The 21303-nt window shown below is 43.5% G+C and overlaps 1 long non-coding RNA gene across 5 annotated transcripts in view; it reads right to left on the reverse strand.

Moving 5' to 3' along the window:
- The window catches only part of LOC104852700, a 39933-nt gene that overhangs the window by 11320 nt on the left and 7310 nt on the right, over positions 1 to 21303 (reverse strand). For 2 of the 5 annotated variants that reach the window (XR_004518618.1, XR_777567.2), the window contains exon 2: positions 3846 to 3918. The exons of 1 other annotated variant lie outside the window; for it this stretch is intronic. This is a non-coding gene — a long non-coding RNA (uncharacterized LOC104852700). Of the gene's footprint in view, positions 1 to 1601; positions 1676 to 3208; positions 3430 to 3845; positions 3919 to 21303 lie in introns of those variants that run through there. 2 more of the 5 variants (XR_004518621.1, XR_004518619.1) reach the window with 2 other exon arrangements.

The raw sequence follows: 21303 nt of genomic DNA on the forward strand, positions 1-21303 counted from the left end.
TCATCCTTCAAGGCCTGGCTCAGATATCACTTTCTACATCCAAGCCACTTTCTGTCTCATCCCCTTAACATGTACTCCTGTTACGTGCCTATCTAGAGGACACTTCAAGCAAGGAGCTTGCTTGTGTGATTCCAATTCTACATGCTCCGTGGCCAACTGAGGTCTCAAACACACACCTTACTGTTAGAATGCTTTAAGCCATAGCTTAATTAGTTCATTAATGTATGCTTCTTCGTCCACACTACCTACTTCCTGTGGCTTCTTTATGATCTTTCTTACAGCCATTGTATCAGTTTCCTAGAACTGCCAATTACAAAGTACCGCACATCAAGTGGCCTAAATAATGGAAAGGTGTTGTCTCATTGTCCCAGCGGTGGAAGTCTGACATCAAGGTTAGAGTTGATTCCCTTAGAAAGCTGTGAGGGAGAAGCTCTTCCAGACCTCCCTCCCAGTTTATGGTGGTTTTCAGAAAATCTTTGGCATTCTGTGGCTTGGAGATGCATGACTCAAATCTCTGCCTTCGTGTTGATGTGGTGTTCTCCCTGCACATAAACTTTCTCTTTTAATAAAGACAGTAGTACATTAGATTTGGGGCCCATTCTACTCCAGTGTGATCTCATATTAACTGGTTGCATCTGCGCTGGTCATATTTCCAGAGAAGGTCAAGCTTGAAATACTGAGAGTTATGATCTCAACTCAAAAATGTGGTGGGGACAATTTCCCTCATAACAGCTCTGTCCCACACATAATGACCTTCACAGTGCTCCCAACATATAGCCTTCTTGGGATCAGGTATTATATTCTGTGCCTTTTACAAGGCTGACATATATCAGAAGGATCTGGCTTTCAGAAAAAAAAGTCATTCCTACTTCTTGGACCCAGTTTTCCCAGATAGAAGTGAACTACAAAACTGGAATAATAGGCCAGGGATTTAGCTCAGCGGTTCAGTGGCCTGCCTTGCAAGCGCAATGACCAGAGCTCAATCCCCGGTACCAAAAAAAAAAACAAACAAAAAATACTGGAATAATGGCCTAATCCTTTAGGCCTCTTCAAGCTGTAAGACACTTGATTTTTCTGGAAAATAATAGCCCTTCAGCCTGCTGGGAGTACTTTCACCTCAAACTGACTGTAGAACTATTAGGTTATCTTGCTGTCTTTTGTGTTAGTCTGTCTCATATCTAAAATGGAGTTCTGAGCCCTCTCTTGGCCCCTCATTTTGAGGCTCTCACTGCCCAAGTTTTAATAACTTACAGTACATTGATTGTGTTAGCTTTTTACCACTATGACAAAATACCTGGCATAACAACTTGTATAGAGGAAAATCTTATTTGGGCTCATGATTTCAGGAGTTCAGTCCATGATCAGTTGGTACCCTTGCTTTGGGCCTGTGGAGAAGTAGGATACCTTGGGAGGGAACATATGATAGAGCAAGGCAGGGCAGCAAAGAGAAACAGGAAAGGCTAGGCCTTGCTGTCCTCTAGAGGGCATACCCCAAGAACCTCCGTTTTCTTATCAGGGCCCTCCTCCTGAGTTCCCCACCACTCCCACAGTGCTATCCCCTGAATCCTAAGGGCCCATTCCTGGACCCCCAATGACCTCACCTCCTATCAGCTGGGGACCACGCCTCTAACACAGGACCATTTGGTAAAAGGCGAAAGATTTATATGACCTAAAGAGAAACCGGAGTATTTAAAGTTCTGTGGTCTTCAATACATTCCTCCTCTTCTTCCTCTTCCTCCACTTCCTCCTCCTCCTTCTTCATCTTCTTCACTCAGGACCTTGTGCTTGCAAGACAGGTGGTAGAACCACTGAGCTAAATCCCTGGGCCTTTACACAGGACCATTGGGAAAACAATTAGATTCAAATAAAAACAATGATATTTGTCATTAATTATTCAATAATTTAAGTAATCATAAAGTTTATTAATCTATATTTTTTCGCTGTATGTGAAAGTACTTGTATAATTAAATATTAAATACCCTTGAAGAAGACATTATCCAAGCTGATGGAAAGGAGCTCACACGCTTTTGTGAAAATGGAAACCTGGCCTTCTTAAACTTTGTTGTGCTAGGAACTGTTAAATGTGGCATCTGTCTGACATTCATCTGCTCCAATTCTACGTTTTCAACCCTCTCAGCCTCTTCTTTTCCTTCTGCACATCCTCTAGTCACAGTATATATTCTTGTCTTTATGAGTTTCTCTGTGAACATTATTGTTAATATCCAATATCCCTATCTTCACACTTCTATGTTCATTGCTTTCAACACGGTCTTTTCCCATGTCTCCTACTCATCCGCCAAGATCCAGCTGAAACCCTACGCCCGCCTTGCAGTCCTCTCTTCTCGACCAAGCAAAGTCCTGCCTTTGCACTGGATGTGTTCTTTTCTCTGGTGTTTAAGCACTTTTTACTTTGCGATGCATCACCACTTCACAGCTCCAACTCTACATCAGCGCTCGACTCAGTTTAGTTATTTGCAAAGTGGGAACCATACTGTCCCCATGTAGAGTAGCTACAGGAATTAGGCGATAAATATAAATACACTAGAATGCAGTAGATACACAATAAGTATGAGGCTCCCTATTCCCCTTCCCTATGTTATCATTTGTGCATTTTGCTCATTTCTGCACCTGTCCTGCCACCATCATCCTCTAGAACAGCACTTGGCATTTGCTGGACATTAAATATGAGGTGAATATGTGGTAAGTTAAACATCTTATGAGAGAGTTGGAGAACATTTCGGTCTATTCTTTTCATCCAAATAATGCCAGAGTGAATCCTTCATGGACAAAAACGATAATCTAATTATTAGGTAAAGAAAAGCAATTGTAGCCTCTATTTACCATCTTCCCCTAATTGTTTTCAGTGATTGCACTTAGATACTCTTCTGCCTCTTGTCTGCTTGATGTAATAAGTCTCCCCTTCTCCCTAGATTTTACCTATTCTTTATATTCTCTCTTCTCTCCCCTAATGCATTAAAATGTACTTATTTCCTGTGTTAATTAACTACAGTTTGGATGATCAAAGAAAAAGTCTATTTGCTGTCCAAACAGTTTTGTGTTATGGTAGTCAACATCTTTACTTTCCATGCCCTTGTGTAGTTCCTTAACAAACTAAAGATGACATAGGTGACCAATAAAATACTGCGAAAGGGATGATGTGTTGGTCATGTACAAGGAAATGTCTTCCTTGGGCTCTAGCACTGCTCACCTGGGGGGAAGGCAGCCACCATGTTGTAAGGATGCACAAATAGCCCTGTGCATAGATTCACGTAGAGAAATACGGGGGCCTGTGACAATAGCCGGCATCAATTTCCAAGGCATAGAAGGTGGATCCCCCATAGCCAGCCCCATCCAGCTTCTCAGATGGCCACAGCCCAGGCAAACATTTGAGTTAATGTCATTGCAGACTTCAAGCTTGGACCACCAGCCAAGTTACTCCCAGATCCCTGACCCACAGAAATGGTGAGAAAAAATAAATATGAGTTTTTCTTTTAGGCTACTTTATTTGAAGTGAATTAAAAATATAGCAATAAATAACTGTTATATCTCTCTGCCCATGATCTACTGGTTCCAAAGAGTAGAAGTAAAACTCCTGGGTTCCAGGAAGCATAGGTCCATTAAAGGAGAGATTGGGAAAGGATGGAAACACGCAAGTCCTCTTGTGTTCTTACCAATTAAAATAAGGATATTTTGGCTACTTTGCAAAACTTTGCAAATCCTAAACTCAGAAATTCCACTCACAGGCACATGTCCAGTGCAAATGCATTCCTAAAGACACATGCAAGAATGTTGTTGGCAGAAACATTCTTGAGAATAGTCAAAACTCAGCAACAATAGATACTTACCAACAGCATAATGGATAAGTCATGGGATATTCACAGGAATACTGATGGTGCGGCAGTGAAATGAATGACCAAACTGCAAGTACAAACAACCTGTATCATAAATTTCTCAAACAGAGCCATACATAAGAACATCTGTATGTGATTCTACATGTTAAATAAACAAAAGCAGAATTAGTTTAAGTTATATAAGTTTTCCCACGGCAGGGATAATAAGGGACCTTCTATGCTGCTGCTAATGCTCTTGTTCTTGATCTAGATCCTCACAAAATGGACAGAGCATCATTTGGAAAAATCAGTAAACTATACAAACACTATTCATGTAGATGGTATGCTTGAAAATACCAAATATGGAAGACTCCTAATTTGCTATTACCTTGCTCTAGTTTTCAGTCTCCTAACAATAAGAAAATAATAATTAATATTTATTATGTACCAATTACACCTAAAGCATATTTCAAGCAAATAAAAATGACATTTTATTTAATTTCAAAACAATCTGTCAAACCAGGCAGTATTACACTTGTTTTACAAAAGTGGATGCAGAAGTCGGGAGAAATTGGATTACCTACCAGAGTTACAGTAGATTCCTGAATCTCTGGTACCAAATTTGGTAGAATATGTACCAAACCTGTGGATCCTAAGACTTTACTATGTTCAGCATCATGCTGAAAAGAGGGAGAATTTTGTCTTGACATTTCTTTGGTATACAAAAGCTAGGGTCTATGCATGTTAAATGTGTGTGTGTGTGTGTGTGTGTGTGTGTGTGTGCCTCTGTACACATATGCACAGCAACTGCCTACATGTGTGTGGGTGTGCATGAGTGTTCACATAGTAAGTCACATGGTCTAGGCTCTATCTATCCAGTGCCAAGATCTAACAGGAAACAAAACAACTTGGAGATTGGCTGGGATGGTTCCAAATATTTGCTTTTTGCATTATGCAATTTGAACATTTGAATAATACCTCTCTTTTCACCCAGATATTTACTCAGTAGGGAGCTAAGCTCAGACTTGGCAACCCAGTAGGAGAACTGATCAGTATTCATTTCCCAGATGCTTCCTTGCTTCTGCTATTCCTGCTGCAGAGCTTAGGATACATAATATTCTCCAATTGAAGCCGGACACCTGGTCCCCCAGCTAGAGACTACATACTTTACCCTCCTTGCAGTGGGGAAGGTGACTGGGGGTAAGCAATATGTGAAACCTCAACGTCACCTCTTTAAAACCAAAGTCCCTTATGCAGGACTTGCTTTTTGTTCTTTCCTACAGATTCAAACTCAGATTTACAGTATCCTAGCCTAAACCAGAGGTGAAGACAGCACTATAGGAAAAGCATAGAAACAACTTGGAAGACACTTAGTAGATGCCTTGTAGAGCAGAGGCACCCAATGAACCTGACTACTTTAATGAGTATTGAGTAAGAGACAAATAAACTTCTCTTTCCTATAAACCTATGTAATGCAGGGCTCTCCAGCCTACACCTTATCTAACATGCATTTGGCCTTACAGAAGGATAATTCATACCAACACATGGACAAACACCTTGGCAATGGCCAATAGCTCAGCCTTCATGGAGCACTTGGTCCCCAAGTGAGAGACCACTGTGCAGGAGGGGGCAGAGAGTCTGGTAATGTCTCCTGCATAGCTCACAACAGCTTCGAAACGCCTTCTTGTTCATTCCTTAACGCAAGTGAAGGGTTAGGAATTAAATTTATTCTCAATTTTCCAGAGCAACTGAGTCTCATACAAGTGTCTTGCCTGCATTCATAAGGCATGTGCGGCCAAAAGCTTGCATTGTCTCTGGCCTGCTTGGAAAGGAGATTTGAGTCAACCTGAGGTTCACAGTGCCTTTTTGCTGCTGATGCAGAGTATGAAACTCCAAGGTAAAACCTCGCCCTACCACCTTGTTCCTAATGGCACTTCACACAAACCAGAGAGGTAGTTTTGCTTCTTCCTATTGTTCACAAAAAGAAAAACTAAAGCTCATGGAGGTTCAACTACTTCTGCGCAGTACCCCGGCAAGTAGATGCCATCATCCAGGCCAAACATTTGCTCTCTTTCTGCAGTTTTGAGGTATCCGGTAAAATAATGTTAGTTATTACAGGGTGAGCATCCCTAATCTGAAAATCTGAAATCTGTTCAAAACCTGAGACAGTTCTGGTCTCAAGTATTTTAGATAAGAGTTATTCACCCTATATTTTGAATGACAGGTAAGCACCTAGATTGGAGTCTCCTGGCTCTAAGCCCTGTCGCTTTCCGTCTTCAACACTCCCCATTCCTGGGTCTGCCTGGGCAGCCCATCCTGTTGTAGTCTGGCATCCCTTGCGCGGTACTTTCTCCATGCCAAGGTCTGTTGCACACACTTTCCATTTCTTAACTTACATCTGTGCCCTCCAGCCAGAGTCCCAGAACACAACTGCAATTTAACTGCAGCTAAACTTAAACAAAGTTAAGTTTACTGAATCGTTGCAATGAGGAGAAACACAGATGATAGGAAATCGTGAGGTGTTTCAGTCAAGGGACTTGGAAGGATGGAGAATAGGATGTGAGCTTGAGCTCAGGAATTTTGGAGAGGGTCTGAGGAAGCAGAAATTTACCCAGTATCAGGTGCAGTCAGGAAACAGGGATAGTTCTGTGATGGGTATCTGAATGAGTTTTATCTAGAATGATGGAAGAAAGGAAGGAGGCCAAAGATGTAATAAGAAGTAGCCATTACTGCTATTAGCGAGGAGAGGGAGGTGTTTGGTGTTTTTGTGGTTTGCATGGGTACTCTGATTTGGTTCGTGCTTAGAAAACAAAAAGGCATGAAATAGTCTCCCATTTGCGAGATTATTTATGTTCGGTAGCAGAACACCACAACCCAGCTGTGAGTGCCAGACCCGCACCTCACAACTCTAGGTGCTTGGCCAAGTCCATACCAGTAAGAGGCTGCTTTGCTTTTTCTCATTGATTTAACCTGCACAACAAACATCTGCATTGGATTCTGAAAGTATCCCCGTTCCACAGAGGAGGAACAGGAAGCAGGGAGAGAGGATGAAAGTGACTCACCAGGATCACACTGCTAACAAATGGAAACTGTTGAGACCCAGGTCGCATGACCTCAGAAATCTTTCCTCTCACCCTCTGAGACCCTCGAGGTCTCCAGCGATTCTCTCAAAGCCACTGTGACACCTCAGTGCTGTACCCTGGTGGACACATGCTCCTCTCAGTCTTGCTTGTGTGCGCATGCACAGAGCTGGACTGTGCAGACCCACGGTGTGCCAGACCGCCCCTCTGGGAAGCAGCTGGAATTCCTAACACTGACAGCCTGCCTGGACCATGCTTTTGTGTCCAGCCCAAACTCTCGGGAAACCTGCTCTGCCTGCTGCCTTGGACAACTCTATGCCCCCACCCCCCACCACAGCCAATCCTCCCCAGTGACCTCCCCACCCTGCTAAGGGAGGCTGGACTCCAGCCTGCCCAAGCCCAAGTGCCTGTTGTGACATCCTGAAAGAATCTGACTGAGGCCCCCTGGGGTGTTCCTTACCCACTGCCTGCAAGCTGGGCGTGGTCTGGGGAAGGAGCTTGCTCAGTCTCTGCTCTCCTGACCCAGGGGCTCAGCAAATTCCTGGATCCTACTGAGGGTCACCACCTGCAAAATCAAGGCAAGTGATGCCATGTCACAGAGTGGCGAGGAAGGCTGGGTAAGGCCTTGTGTGCTACATGTAAGCCCCACACAGTGGTGGGCACACATGGGGGTCTCCTGTCTTTTACACATATGTGGGCCAGTTTGTATTTGGGGTTTGTTTTTTTCTTTTTGTTATGGTGGGAAGTGAGGAAGATTAAATTTCATATCTGCACTGATGTTGAGCAGCCAGTGAGAATGATCAAGGGACGGTAATGCAAGCAATGAACTGCCTGTGCAGGGGAAGCCCTGTGCTCCTGCTGTAGGGTAGATGTGGCTGTGTGCACACACACTAGAGTCAGACTTGGATGAGTCAAGTCCTTCCCTGCCCCGGGACTCGTTGTGTGACTTCAGGCTATCTGCATAATCTGAGCTTCCTCTCTTCACAGGTAGAGCAAGAGCTCAAGGAAGAAGGTGTCTCCCTGGCCACACGAAGTGGTGACCACTATAAGGAGAGCAGTGTGGGGCCAGGCCCCCCAGCACAAGGATGTCAGGGAGTTTCAGTCTCAGAAGGGCACAGGGATATAAGCTATTGAACGTAACAGAAGAAATACTACATTTAGCACCAGAATATCCGCATTCTTGATATGGTGCTGACATTGTGTGGCCTCGGACAAGTCACAACCTCTATGCTTTTCTTTCCCTCCTCAATAGGAGAAGACAAGGTTGGACAAGCCACAGGTTAAGTGTGTTCGTTTCGTTTTCTAATAACCCCTCTCCAGTGTGTAATGTCATTGTCTCCTTTCTGAAGATGGGGGAACATAGGCTAAGAGGGATTGAAGGGTTTGTACAAAGCTGCACATCTAATAAGTAGTCGAGTTTTGATTTCATGCAGTCTGACTCCAGAGCCTGTGCCCTTCCTTGTAAGCATAAACAGCATCTGAAGACGTCCCTGCCCTTACCTGAAACCCTGGTCTCTCGCAGTGCTGCTGTCAGACGGGCCTGTGGACTTGACTTAATCACATCACTCACCATGAGATGTGCTGCTCAGCTGTGATGCTATCTCATTCACTGTGACTGTGGAGGGTGACAGCTGCACTGAAATCCTGAGCGAAGATGTTTCCAAACTGCTGTGTGGTGTTCAGCCCTAGAAGGGCAGTCTTGGGCCGGGGATTTAGCACCATGGTGCTGCCGCCTGCCTTGGGCTGTCGCTAGCAGGGAGATTCAGGCGTCATGTAAATGGTTGCTCTTATCACCTGAAGCTCCTGGAACAGAGCTCCAGCCAGGGGCCCAGTTCAGTGAGATCTCTTCTTCCTCTTCCTCCTCCTCCTCTTCTTCCTCTTCCTCTTCCTTATTCATCTTCTTCCTCTTCCCCTTCCTTATTTTCCTCCTCCTCCACGTCCTCCTCCCTTCTTCTTCTCATGTTTGATGTTCTCTAGCTGCCATTCCCACTTCAGATCCAGCATATCCTGAGGTTTCCGTGAGATTGCCAGAGCCGACTTGCCCTGAAAGTAATTTGGCCAACTTTATCACAGCCTCTGGGGCTGGGGTGGATATGAGGGGAAAACATTTTTCCTAAGCTCTGGCTTGGGCTGCTTCAACATCTGTCAAAAACAAGGGAGTTTACCGCACAGCCCTCTTACAGTGAAGCACTCAAGTAATGCTTGGCTCCCTGAAGTGAACTTTCTGAAGAAAAATACCATTTGAAAATGCTTTTTCAACTCTCTCCATCTTTCTGAGAGAAGGAGTTGTGAGGCCAACCACATGCACCAAGTCTTTGGTTTCCCCCTGCAGATTACCCTGGGCCAAAGCATGAAGTATTCCCTGCTGTGGTATGGACTGAGGAGGGCTGAGGGAAAGGCTGACAGGCAGCAGTGGCTCCTACCACTTTCCCTGTCACAGCCTTGTCCGCTGATCACAGGACAGATCTGTGTTCTCAGGAAACAGCATGGTGGGGAAAGGGATGCTAAGACTTCATGGGTTGTAATTTTCCATCCCTTCAAGACCTACAGGCCTAAAACTCAAAGTGTGATCCACAGATTAGCAGTGTCACCATCACCCGTGAGCTTCAGATGGTTCAAAACACAGAATCTCAGGCCCCCAGCAGGTAGCTGAATAAAAATCTGCACTGGATTAGGATCCCAGGCAATTCTTGGGCATCCTAAGGTTGCAGAAGCTCTGGTCTGGTGAAGATTGAGGCAAGGCTCCTAACTGTGTCCCACAGAAACCCAGAGCCCTTGGAGCACTTTCTATGAAAGACCAGATCCCCCCTCAAAATGTGTGAATTCCCAGGGGACTCTCACATGGTCACCTCCAGTGACCCTGGGACAGGAGAGTTGACAGCTCATTCTGCCACCTCTTGTTTTACAGCTCATTCTGCCCCCTCTTTTTCCTTTTTTTTTTTTTTTCCATTCCATGTCAATCCCTTCTTCAGTTTCCACCAAAAACCACCTCAGACACATCAGCTGTATAGAGATCACACAGGAGGGGTGAAATAAAACACTTTATCCATTTTATATTGACCCCTGGATATCTTCTGTTCTTTGGCCATGAAACAATGGAGAATTTTTCCTGGTCCTTCACCTCAGGTTCCCTCTCCCCGACCCCAGATCCTCCTTGGATAATCGCTTCCCATCTCTCCTACTTGACTGGTCTCCTCTCTTCTCTTCCTGACCAATCAGGAGCAAAACTCTTCTTGTTTTCCATATGGAGCAGTGATGACATCACTCCTGAGCTCTTCACATCTTGCTCTTGGGGCTCGTCTCCCATCCCACGTGTCTCCAAAAGACTTTCTCACACGTGTATTTGTAGTGGCACCACCCACAAGAGCAAGAGGTAGGCACCGCCCAATGTCCATCTGCAGATGAGTGAGTAAACAAAACTAGACATATGTATGTAATAAAGTATTATTCAGCATTAAGAGGAAGAAAATTCTGACATGCTCTGACATGGGGACTCTTGAGAACATGATGCAAGATGAAATAAGCCACTCCCCTCAAAGGACAAATGTTGTATGACTCCTTCTTTGTGAGATACCAAAAGCAGCAGAATCCATGAAGACAGAAAGGAGAATGATAGGGGTTGGAGGGAGTGGGGATGAAGAGTTTTATTTAACAAATACAGTTCAGATTTTTTAAGATAGGAAAGTCCTGGAGTTTGAACAACAACGAATATCCTTAACCTACCAAATTGTACACTTAGTAATGGTAACATGGTAAGCTTTATTTGGTTTTATTAACCATAATTTAAAATAAAAGCTAAAACATGTTTAGGGAAGCCATGTCATCTTCCTATTTTCCTTACTGCTATCTTGGGGATAAACTCTACCTCCCAGGGATATTTTTAAATACATATAAATTGTTATCAAAAGAGGAAAAACAAAGACAATTCCCTTTCTGAGACGAATTCCAGTGCCGAGAGTTAAGGTAGCTCATTTTTCCTATGGTCTCTGGGTCTTCCTTTTTCCCTGCCCATCTTACTGCTCCTCTCCTCCGCCCCGCTAACGTGCATGAGTGTATTCTCACGTACACACTCATTTTCACAAACATCTATGTATTCCCTCTGGTATTTCACCAAGTTTCAAGGCCTCAAGTAACTCCTGTTGAGACTTCTGCTCTCAATTCATGCGTTTCTCCCTCGGGCCCCTCAATTCAGCGTGCTCGACACCAAACTTAACATTTCCCAAAAATTATCTTCCCCAACGTATTTATCCTCAGTAAAAAGTCCAGTCATCCATCTGGCTGTGAAGAAAGAGAGCTTGGAATCACCCAGCAACTGACCCCTCCCCACTCCACCCTCACTTCTAAAAGCTCTACTCCTAGAGAGGGACTCTCTCTGTCATCATCAGAGTCCACTGCAGGGTGGACATGGCTCTGCGCCATGTGTCTTCTTCATCCCAAGATTCAGGCTGAAAGAGGAACCTGTATTTAGGAACCACCTCCCTTGTACTAGAGAACAGGAAGACACGGCTACAACTTATGATGGCTCTTCATAGCTCTGCTTGTCCTTAGCCTAAATCTCCTCCTCTTGGGTCCCATCGTCTAGAGCAAGCCATATGCCCACATCTGGTGTAAGTGAAACCTAAGATTCCTGTATCTATGGTTTTGCTTTCTGGTGTTTCAGTTAATCATGGTCAAGTATTGTCTGAAAATATGAAATGGAAAAATCTGGAAATAAACAACTCATACATTTTAAATTGCAGCTACTTCTGAGTAGAGAGAGGAAATCTTGCAGAATGTGAGTCATCCCTTTGTCCAGCTTACCCATGCTGTGTAACCATAGAGCCCAGCCCTAGTCATTTGGTGTCAGATTGACTGTGTGTGCAAGTGACCCTCACCTTACTTAATAATGGCCTCAAAGCACAGAAGTACTGATGCTAGCAACTTGAATATGCTAGTGATGCTATGAAGAGTTTTGTAAGCACCATCTTGAATTAACACAAAAAGGATGGATAAAGTACTACAAGACATTGTGAGAAAGAGGTCATATTATAGTATGTTGCTATAATTCTATTATTAGTTATTGTTCATCTTTTTGTGCTTAATTTATAAATTAAACCATCATATGGTTTAATTTATTATGTATCATATTATGTATGCACAGCAAAAACAACTATATATGAAGTATAATTAAACTATGCAGTGAATGTTTAAAAAATTTATTGCAGTAAAAAAAGACACATTGCTAGTAGCCCCCTTAAAAATACTCCCCTTTACTTCAAATATACTCATCATTCGTGCCACTTTCTAAACAAATTCTAGAAGTTCCCCTATATGAGTGTCTTTACACTGTCACAGCTGCCTTGATGTTTTGAATGGATTCAAAATGTTTACCTTTCATGATCATTTTGACTTTGGCGAGAACCCAGGAGTCACTCAGTGCCAGATCTGGTGAATGTGGTGGGTGAGGACACACGGTGATGTTTTACAAGCCAGTTTTCTGCTGGCTGGCTCTCGGCAACAACATTCATTCACTTTTCAATCATACATTATAAAGTCACTCATGAAAGAGGACTTCTAAAACTGCTTCAGCAAGCGGCAGAAATAAGAATAAATGTGCTCCAAGTGAGGGGGAGTATTTTGAGGGAAATTAATGGCTACCTGTCTTTTACTGTATACATTTTTAAGATTTAAATATTCACCACCAAACCTCATAGGTTTTAGTACTATCCTTGGTTTCAGGTAACCATGGGGTCTTAAGACATATCCCCAGAAAATAGGGGTGAGGACTACAGTAAGGAGAAGGATGTTCTTCCAGAGAAACCTTTGTTTCTGGCAAAATCATCTTACTGGGGGGAGGAATGAGGAGTTATGTCCAATAACAGCTTACACTGCTGCCTGTGTATGGCCAGCTCTACCTGCAGAAAGGCCACTGTTAGAGGAGTGCTCCGATCTGCTCTACCTGACTCCTCAGGAACTGGTCTCCTGAGGGGAACCTGCTGTGAAACACGGCTGGTCTCATGGGAGGATGGCTTCTGGTGGAGAAAGAACACTGCCTTGGTCACCTCAACGTTCAAAATGACTCGAGGAAGCCCCTTCATGTTCCAGATGGTAGACCTTTTAAAGCTTTCAATGATGACAAACAGGAAGCCAGACGAGAGAGAGAGAGAGAGAGAGAGAGAGAGAGAGAGAGAGAGAAAGGCTATGAAAGGCTATTGTTGAGGCATAGCTGGGGAGAAAGGAGAAGAGAGCAGCATCACTGGAGTTCCCTGAAGCTTTCCTCTTCCCAGTCTTTGTTGTTCCTGGAGTTCTTCCTATAGCTCACTCATGGCCTTGAGTTTCCTCAATCATTCCTGTACCTTATGGTGAACTCCTGTATCTAACTTAGTTAAATCTCTCTTTGATTGGTTTCTTTTGCTTCCAACCAAAGGAATTTTGAACAGTTCACATTCACCTTTCCCAGCCTGTTTATTCAGCTAAAAATCAAGGTGGCGATTCAGAGTCACAGGATTGTAGCAAGGACCAAATGGACCAAAAATATTATTAAAAATGAAAGGGAATATTATTGTCAGAGAGAGAGAGATCATGGACAGAGCAAAATGGCTCAGAGAAAATTTTGTTTTGAACTTTTGAAACACTGCTTTAAAAATAAGAAAAACAATGATAGAAACTAAGGAGATATAGCTATCAGAATATACCAGGCACTCTTCCCAGAAGTTCATGCATACTGACTTCTTCACTCTTCATATCAGCCTTATTTTGTACTAGTTCTGTTCCCATCCCTCACTATCAGGAAACTAAGACATAAGAATGGTTTAAAAGATGATGTCAAAATGTTAAAAATCAAAAGGCAAGGTTATGCGTATAGGACTAGATGGTCCCTTGTTTGCAAAATGATGATACCCGAGGCTGGCATTTCGAGAATTAACTACAATGTCTTCACAGTATACGCCGTGCACAGTAAAAACTAATTAAATGACCTCTTTCATAAGAATACATCATAAATCTTTTTCTTTATTGCATTGCAAATTAAGGAACTAAGACATGAAACTATGCAGAGTTATCTGCCAGGTCTACATCAGCTGAACTTTAACCACCGCTGAAGAATCTGCCTCCAGGAACCAAGTTCGTGTTGGTTGTAGAAAAGACACCTCGGTTCTCCCCATGTGGCCTCTCCATGGTTGCCTGAGCTCCTTTCCAACACTGTGTCTGACTCCCCAGAAGGAGAGAGAGAGGCCAGGTGGAACTTCTCCTTTTCAGAATCCAGCCTCTCAAGTCACTTGGAGTTAGTTCCCTTACGTTTTGCTAATTAAAAGTGAGTCTCTCAGCTTGACTCACGTTCAGAGGAGAGAAATGAGGCTTCACCTACTAAAGAGAGAAATGTAACCTATTTTAAGGCAACACAAGAGTCTACAGCTCTTGTATGAATTACCTAGCCTCGTCTCAACGTGAGTCAGAGGCTTCTAATGCTGTACGTCTCAGGTTAAGATCAAAATCTTCTGCATGGTCAATATTCCCATGGAAGCCCAGCCTCCTCAATGCTTCCAATATCCGAAGGATCGCTGCAGTTTATGTTATGCACCTGGGCTGCATGCAGTTTTTCTCAAAGGCTGAACTGTTTCACACCCTGTCTGGAAACTTCCTCAAGGAAGTTCCCTTGGCCTTTGTGTCCCTTCCCAGCATCCCTTGCCTGTGACCATCCACTCACCCTCCAGATTCCATGTAAATATCTCCTCTTTAGCAAGTTTCCCCTAATCTCACAGACCAACTTACATTCCCCTGGAAGATTTCACAAATGCTTGGATGGCTTTAATGATACTTTTTTGTTCGTGATTTTGTGTGGGCGTGATCATTTGATTCATGTATGGCTTTCCCACTCATTTTTGTCTTGTGATTACACCTATCTTGTTTTCATTCTTTGCACAGTACAGAGCCATAACATGTATACACTGAATTAAAAGCGTGATGCATGAAGGATGCCCAGATGAGGGTCTCCTCCTAGCTAAAGGAGATCACACATGGGTAGAATGCCCTCTTTGTAAGTGTGCTTCAGGAGTGATGGAATGCACCCAGTTAGGGCTTACTGGATGACAGCTAAGTATCTTTTATTTCAGGAGTGTCTTTGAGGTTCTGTGCATCTGTGACTCCTTAGTTTCAACTGATTGGTCAGCAAACTCTGTCTCTGTGGGGGATTCTCAGCCCAGCTCACTGGATCCAAGAACACACCCTCTCGCGGGCAGCCTACCTCAGGCTCAGCTTAACCTCCTGATACTCACATCAAGCACAAGAAAAGGTAAATGCTAGAACCTTTGGGAACAGCTGGCTGAGGTTCTAAGGAAGCCTTCTGTGGCTCCTTTAAGAAGCTTTACAAGGTTAAGGTTTACTCTAAAAATAAGCCCCCATGGCTTTTTAAAAAACCTTCTAAAACCATATGTCCAGAACAGCCATTTTTTTGAAAGGCCAGTGAGCTTTTAAAAGCCCCAAAACCACTACTTGGCCTGCCTCCCACAGTGGAGAAATACATGGTATGTTTAACAACAGACTCGTATTTATATTTTCTACACTGTGCACCTGAAGGATGCTCAGGATGGAGATCAGCATATACAAGGCTTTGTACCCAAGAGGCCACTTGCTTCCCATAGCAGATTGTCCCCAAATAACCATGAACTGCAGTTCACTGCCTATAGGGAGGTTAGTTCAAGACTCTTCCCTGTACACTCTCTTCCCCTATAGATTTCATTGTTCTATAGCAAACTCTGTATTATTCTTAGTGTACTCACATGCACACACACACACACACACACACACACAAACACACACACACAGAGGAGTCATGGGGTGTCCAAAAACTCAGATAGACCGTTTTTTCAGATGGTCAGCAGTAAATGAGGAAGAGCATTCTTGATGAATCAGAAATGAACTTGCCAAAGACATTTTGCTATTTTTAAGTGGATTGGAAAAGGATATGGGCATGGAATTCCATATTCCAGGCTTTTTGAATCCTTCACACCACAAGAAGTGAGGAAACTGAAACTCACAGAGCCTCTGGGTCTATGGGTCTCCATGGGTCTATAAGCCTTTATGTGTACGCACTCACTGCTGTCCTAGCAGACACTATCTAGCCATCCTTCAGTGGCTGTAATGCAGTAGCAGCAAGGCTCGATGCTATAAGGGAGGTATCAGTGCAACACAATGCATGCACACTGCAGTGTGATGAAACCTGTAAGAAAAAGAAGTGAACAGCAAACACCCCTGAACTAATCCCTTTACAGGCAATGAACTGCAGTTTGTGGTTATTTGGGACAGTTGTTTGCTGTGGTGAAGCACGTGGCCTCCACCCTGGGGTAAGAAGTCTTGCCCCAGGCACGGAGAGACGGTGCCAGTTACTCTTCCCTTTATAACATCTGGACGGCACTCATCCAGGGGGAGCTCACACAGCCCCAGTGACAGGAGCTTCCTGCCAGGGGAGGTAGGACAGCTCTGGACAATTTAGATGACCACTGAAAGTTATTCCCTTTTAATCAAGCTTCCATCTGTGTCCCTGTGGTTTCCACCTACTGCTCCATAGTCTGAGGTTTGGAACATCGTCAAACTGGTTCATTCCCATGATTACAAGAACCCTGCAATGTGTGAAGACTGCTCTGAGCATGTTCCTTGGGTGCTTCTCTTCCTCACACTAGATCTCCCTGATTCTTCCTCCTCGTACAAAGAGGTGGCAAGACAAGTAGAAAGCACATTGATTCTAGAAACAGACAGAGGAGGTTTGAATCCTGGCTTCGCCACTCATGGATTGTGGATCTTGGAACAAGTTACTTCACTTCATGGAATTTCGGTTTTCTTATTTACATGACAAAGACAGTAACATCTACCATACAAAGTTATTTCACAGATAAAATGCAACCACCCATATGACAGCAGTATTATCAGCATGCCTGGAATATGGCAAGCATGTAGAAAATGTTATCACTGGTGAGATGGAAATCCTGCAAAATAAAGCACTCCTTCCCTGTTTGGTACAGAAAAGAATGAGTGGATGTCATTTTCAAGGATCGTGGACTGAACAAGTTCTTAGGAGTCTGAGACACTTGTAGATGAGCTGAAATGTCCCAGGTGCATTCAGAATTATGACCTAATACAGGGCTCTCAAGTTTTAACCAGGAGCGGAATCATCAAAGAGATTTGTCAGAGTGGGGCACTGGGCCCACCCCTGAAGTTCCAGTAGTCTGGGGAGGGGTCGGAAGACATAAACTTCTGACCAGGCCCCAGTGAGGCCGATGCTGCCAGGCCTAGAGGTTACCCTGTGATGTGTACCAGTTCTCTCTAGCTTTCCCAAGCACTGCATCTGTGCCTCATATCCTATCTCCACAAGTCCTCCCGACATTCCTCCAAGGTAACCTATGATCAGGTAGTCTGCAGAGATGGAGAGACTAACACAGGAGGTTCATAAACCCTCCCGTTTGACATAGTGTCACGGCTGGAGTCGACACTGAAATCTGATTTCTCCTAAGCCTGCACCCTTAGTTCCCAATTAGCAAAGTGGTAAACGGAAGCATGGAGAAGTCACACTTTATCCAGATCACAAATATAATAAGTGGTTGAATTCATTTTCAGACCCAGGTCTGTCTGGCCCCAAAGACTGAGCACTTAATCCCAGCTTCTGTGCATTGCAAGGTATGTGGCAGGCCCTGTCCAGTCCAGTTTGGAGCCTAGGAACTCCTCCCAGTTCCTGATTTTCACTCTGTCCTTTCTTTTTCTGCTTGACTTCTCTAGGTAACTGCCACCTTTCTCCAGGCACTTGACAGTGTAGGCTTGGTTTTCCAGGGGCCCAAATGACCGAAGCAGCAGAATGACAGAGCAGGCAGCTCCTCATCCATCCTCAGCTGGTGTTTTTCCTTCAGAGCCTAGAAAGAACTGTGGCCTCTGCACATTTAAATTGGACCATCAATTACTTGTGCCTTGGATATACAGACCTCATTAGGGCTCTGCTGGCAGCAAGAGAGTACCTGAGCTGAGAAAGGTAAACTTGCCTTGGCTATTTTGCTTCAAGTTGCCCCTCCAAGTGGAGCCCAGACTGGCTTGCCAGACTCTAACATGACCAATCATTTCCTCAGTTCCTAAGTGATAAATCCTGCTCTGACACAGCCCCTAGCTTCGTGGGGGAGAAAATCAATGTGGGGATGGACTCTGCCTTCTGCTGTGGGGCTGTGTGATGTTGTGGTTTACATCTTGGACTTGAAGTCAGGGTGTTGCTGGCCCTCATTTATCTTTGTCAATAACCAGCCGTGTGTGGCCATCGCATTTCCATTCGATTCCTCAGCTGTAAAATGGACCCAATGTCCCCTGCTGGACTGTGTTCAGGTACATTGTGGTAGGGAAAAGAGGTTAGGTATCTGTAAAAGCCTGCTGAGGATATCTAGGTTTATCTGAAGCCTGTAGCTGATTTCCTAAAGGGAAAGTACACAGTGAATTCCAGGCTTGTTTCCACATCAGGATCTTTGCACATACTATTACCTTGTCCAGAAATTTCTTCTTTTAGTCATCATATAATTGGATTATTCAGTTCTTTACTAGCATCCTATAGTTCCTGTCCTCTCTGAAAATCACCTATTTTTTTATCCTCTTCAGGTGAAACCAAAATCTATACTTAGCTTGTCTGTTTCTTGACTTGCACAATCGCTACCCAATGACTCCGCAGGCTGCCAGGTTATCTTGGGGCAGCCTTCTGAGTCAGTGTTTGTCCTCCTCAGAGACTGTGAGGCTCACTCTTCATGTCTGTGCCTTCAGCTGCTCATGTGGCCATCCAAGTTTTCAAACTCCACAACCAAAAAAAAAAGTGCAAAGTTAATTGAGTGCTGATGGCTACACTGAGCTAAGATGCTTGTATCAGTCAACCTAGCTTTGTTCTCTTACTCCTGCTTATTTTAGGGAATTAAATTTGATCTGCTGTTTTACAAAGGTATGGAAAACAAAATGAAGAAGACAATTCTCACTTTGCAAGGACCTGGTCTAAAAGGAGAGAGACACAAAGTAGCAAACAATGACAGGGGAGTCTGTTAAGTCTTATGACAAAGGTACTGAAACTGTGCCAAGGTTTGGAAGGTAAGGAAATGTGACAAAATGGCACTGGCAAGACAGAGTGAGAGAGGACCATGGTCAGGTCCTTGAAAAAGCTCAGTGCAGGATGAGTGTATTGGGGGAGAATAGGAGAAGAGCAAATCTCAACGGGTCATCAGGAGTCAGCCCACAAACCTGTCATGGTAGCGCCTGTCTGCTTGCTCTTCTGATGATTTCTTTTAATTAGTTTGTTGGTACCTTTTAGATATACAATACAGTTACATTCACCATTGGGATCTTGACTTATCTTGGTTATTTTTTCCCCATTCCCCAGTCCTTCCTTCACCTCCTCCACCCTTCTCTATTTACAAAGATGTTTTTCCTTTTCTCATATTTTTTCTTTTCCCTTCTTACCTTTCCCCTCCCTCCCACTTCCCCTACTCTTTTAGACCTTTTCTTCCTATTACACAATATCAATTATACATTTTGATCCTTATTTACATTTTTAGTTTTTTATACCAGATAAACTATTTGGTATTTACACATGTGTGACTTATTAATTTCACTTAAGAGTATGGCCTCACTGTGCATCCACTTAGCTATAAATGACTCTAGTATCTCATTCTTTATGGCTGAGTAGTACTCCATTTTATTTTTTAAAAACCCACAGCTTCTTTATCCAGTTTCCAGTTGATGGGCAATTGAGCTGTTTCCAAGTTTTAGGTATTACAAACTGTGCCTCTATAAACATGGGTGATCACATATCATTGTGGTATGATTTTTTAAATTATTTTGGGAAGATAGCCAGCAGAAGACTAGCTGGGTCAAATGGGACCTCTAATCCTAGTTGTTTGAGGTCAGGATCCCCTTTCTGGGTCTTCAGTACCAAGCACGGTGCCTGCCCAGATTTGACACTCAGGTGTCATTTGCAGAATATGCCTTGAGCAAAGGGTACAGGTGACATGGAGGTGGCAGTGGGAGATACAGATGCATGCAAGTTGGAGAAAACAATGAACAACCTGGGGAGAGATCAGGGACCTCTATTTGACATTGTATTTTGTATATTTGTATACATATCTCACAAAGCCTGGGCCAGCAGTTTGGCAAAAATAACATTGGAAATTAGAAAGAATCACTCTAGCTTTACATGGCATAACCAACTGAACAGTTTTAAAATCTGATAGATAATTAAAGGTAAAGTCAAAGCTATTATTGTACAATTTTAATGAATTTTATAATTTTTAGCTTCAATTGTCTATATCAATCTAATATATTTACCAGTGCATGATTAAATGGAAAAAGGGACTCTTTGGGAATGAAGGTTAAAAATACAGAATTTAGAATCAAATAGACTTACAGAAAGCGTTTTGCCACTTTCTATGTGACTTTAGACAACTACTTAACCTCTCTGAGGGTCAGGTCTTCTTTCCATAAAATAGATGAAAAGTGCAAGAGAGTTTTAAGGTGATTAAATGCTGTGTTTCCATTACGTACTGCAGCCTATCCAACCATCTCAAAATTTAGTGGCTTGAGACAGCAGTAATGATCACCTCTCACAGCCATGGGGGTTGTCTAGGCTCAACCGACCAGTGCTTGGAGGCTCTGATGTAGTTGCAGTGAGACTTCGACTGGGGCTGGAGTTATCTAAGGGTTTACCTGGCTTGGCTCACCAAGATGCCTCACACACTGAGGTAGCTGGGAGCTCAGCTAGGGCTATCAGCTGGAGCACTTAATCATTGTCTCTCCGTGTGGTGCAGAAATCCTACAGGACCAGAGCAGGATTCCAGAGGGAAGTCTCCTAAGAGCCAGTCCATTTATCCCTATAAAGATGCTCGAGTCCCTTATAAAAACCGGAATAGCATTTACATTATCCTCCCTTTTACTTTAAATTATCTATAAATTACGGTCCTGACACAATACTGTTCATGACACAATAACAGCTCTGTACACGATTACTATACTCAGTTGGTCAAAATGTTTCCCACTCACGGTTGATGGAACGGTTGAATGGAGAGACTACAGAGAGAGCAGGCCAGCTGTACTACAAAAGAACCAGAAGTGAGCTGAGGAACCTCCTGTGGCCTGGCCTGGTAGGTTAGAAAATCATTTCCACTGGGCTCTGTTGGTGAAATAAAGTGACTGAAGCCAAGCCAGATTCCAGTGGAAGACTCGAGTGGATACCACCTCTTATTGTGAAGAGCGGTGCGCATGTGCAGAGAGAAAAGGAATAGGGGACAGTCATTTTTGGAGTCCATTGGCCAAAAGCACATGACATATCAGAGATAGACAGTAAGTATCAGTTTGCTCCATCCCGTTTTGACCTTAACTCATTAATTTTTAAAAACCCTATTCATATATATATA

Source organism: Fukomys damarensis, unplaced genomic scaffold, assembly GCF_012274545.1.
Source record: "Fukomys damarensis isolate Sample0158 unplaced genomic scaffold, DMR_v1.0_HiC HiC_scaffold_23, whole genome shotgun sequence".
Lineage (NCBI taxonomy): Eukaryota > Metazoa > Chordata > Mammalia > Rodentia > Bathyergidae > Fukomys > Fukomys damarensis.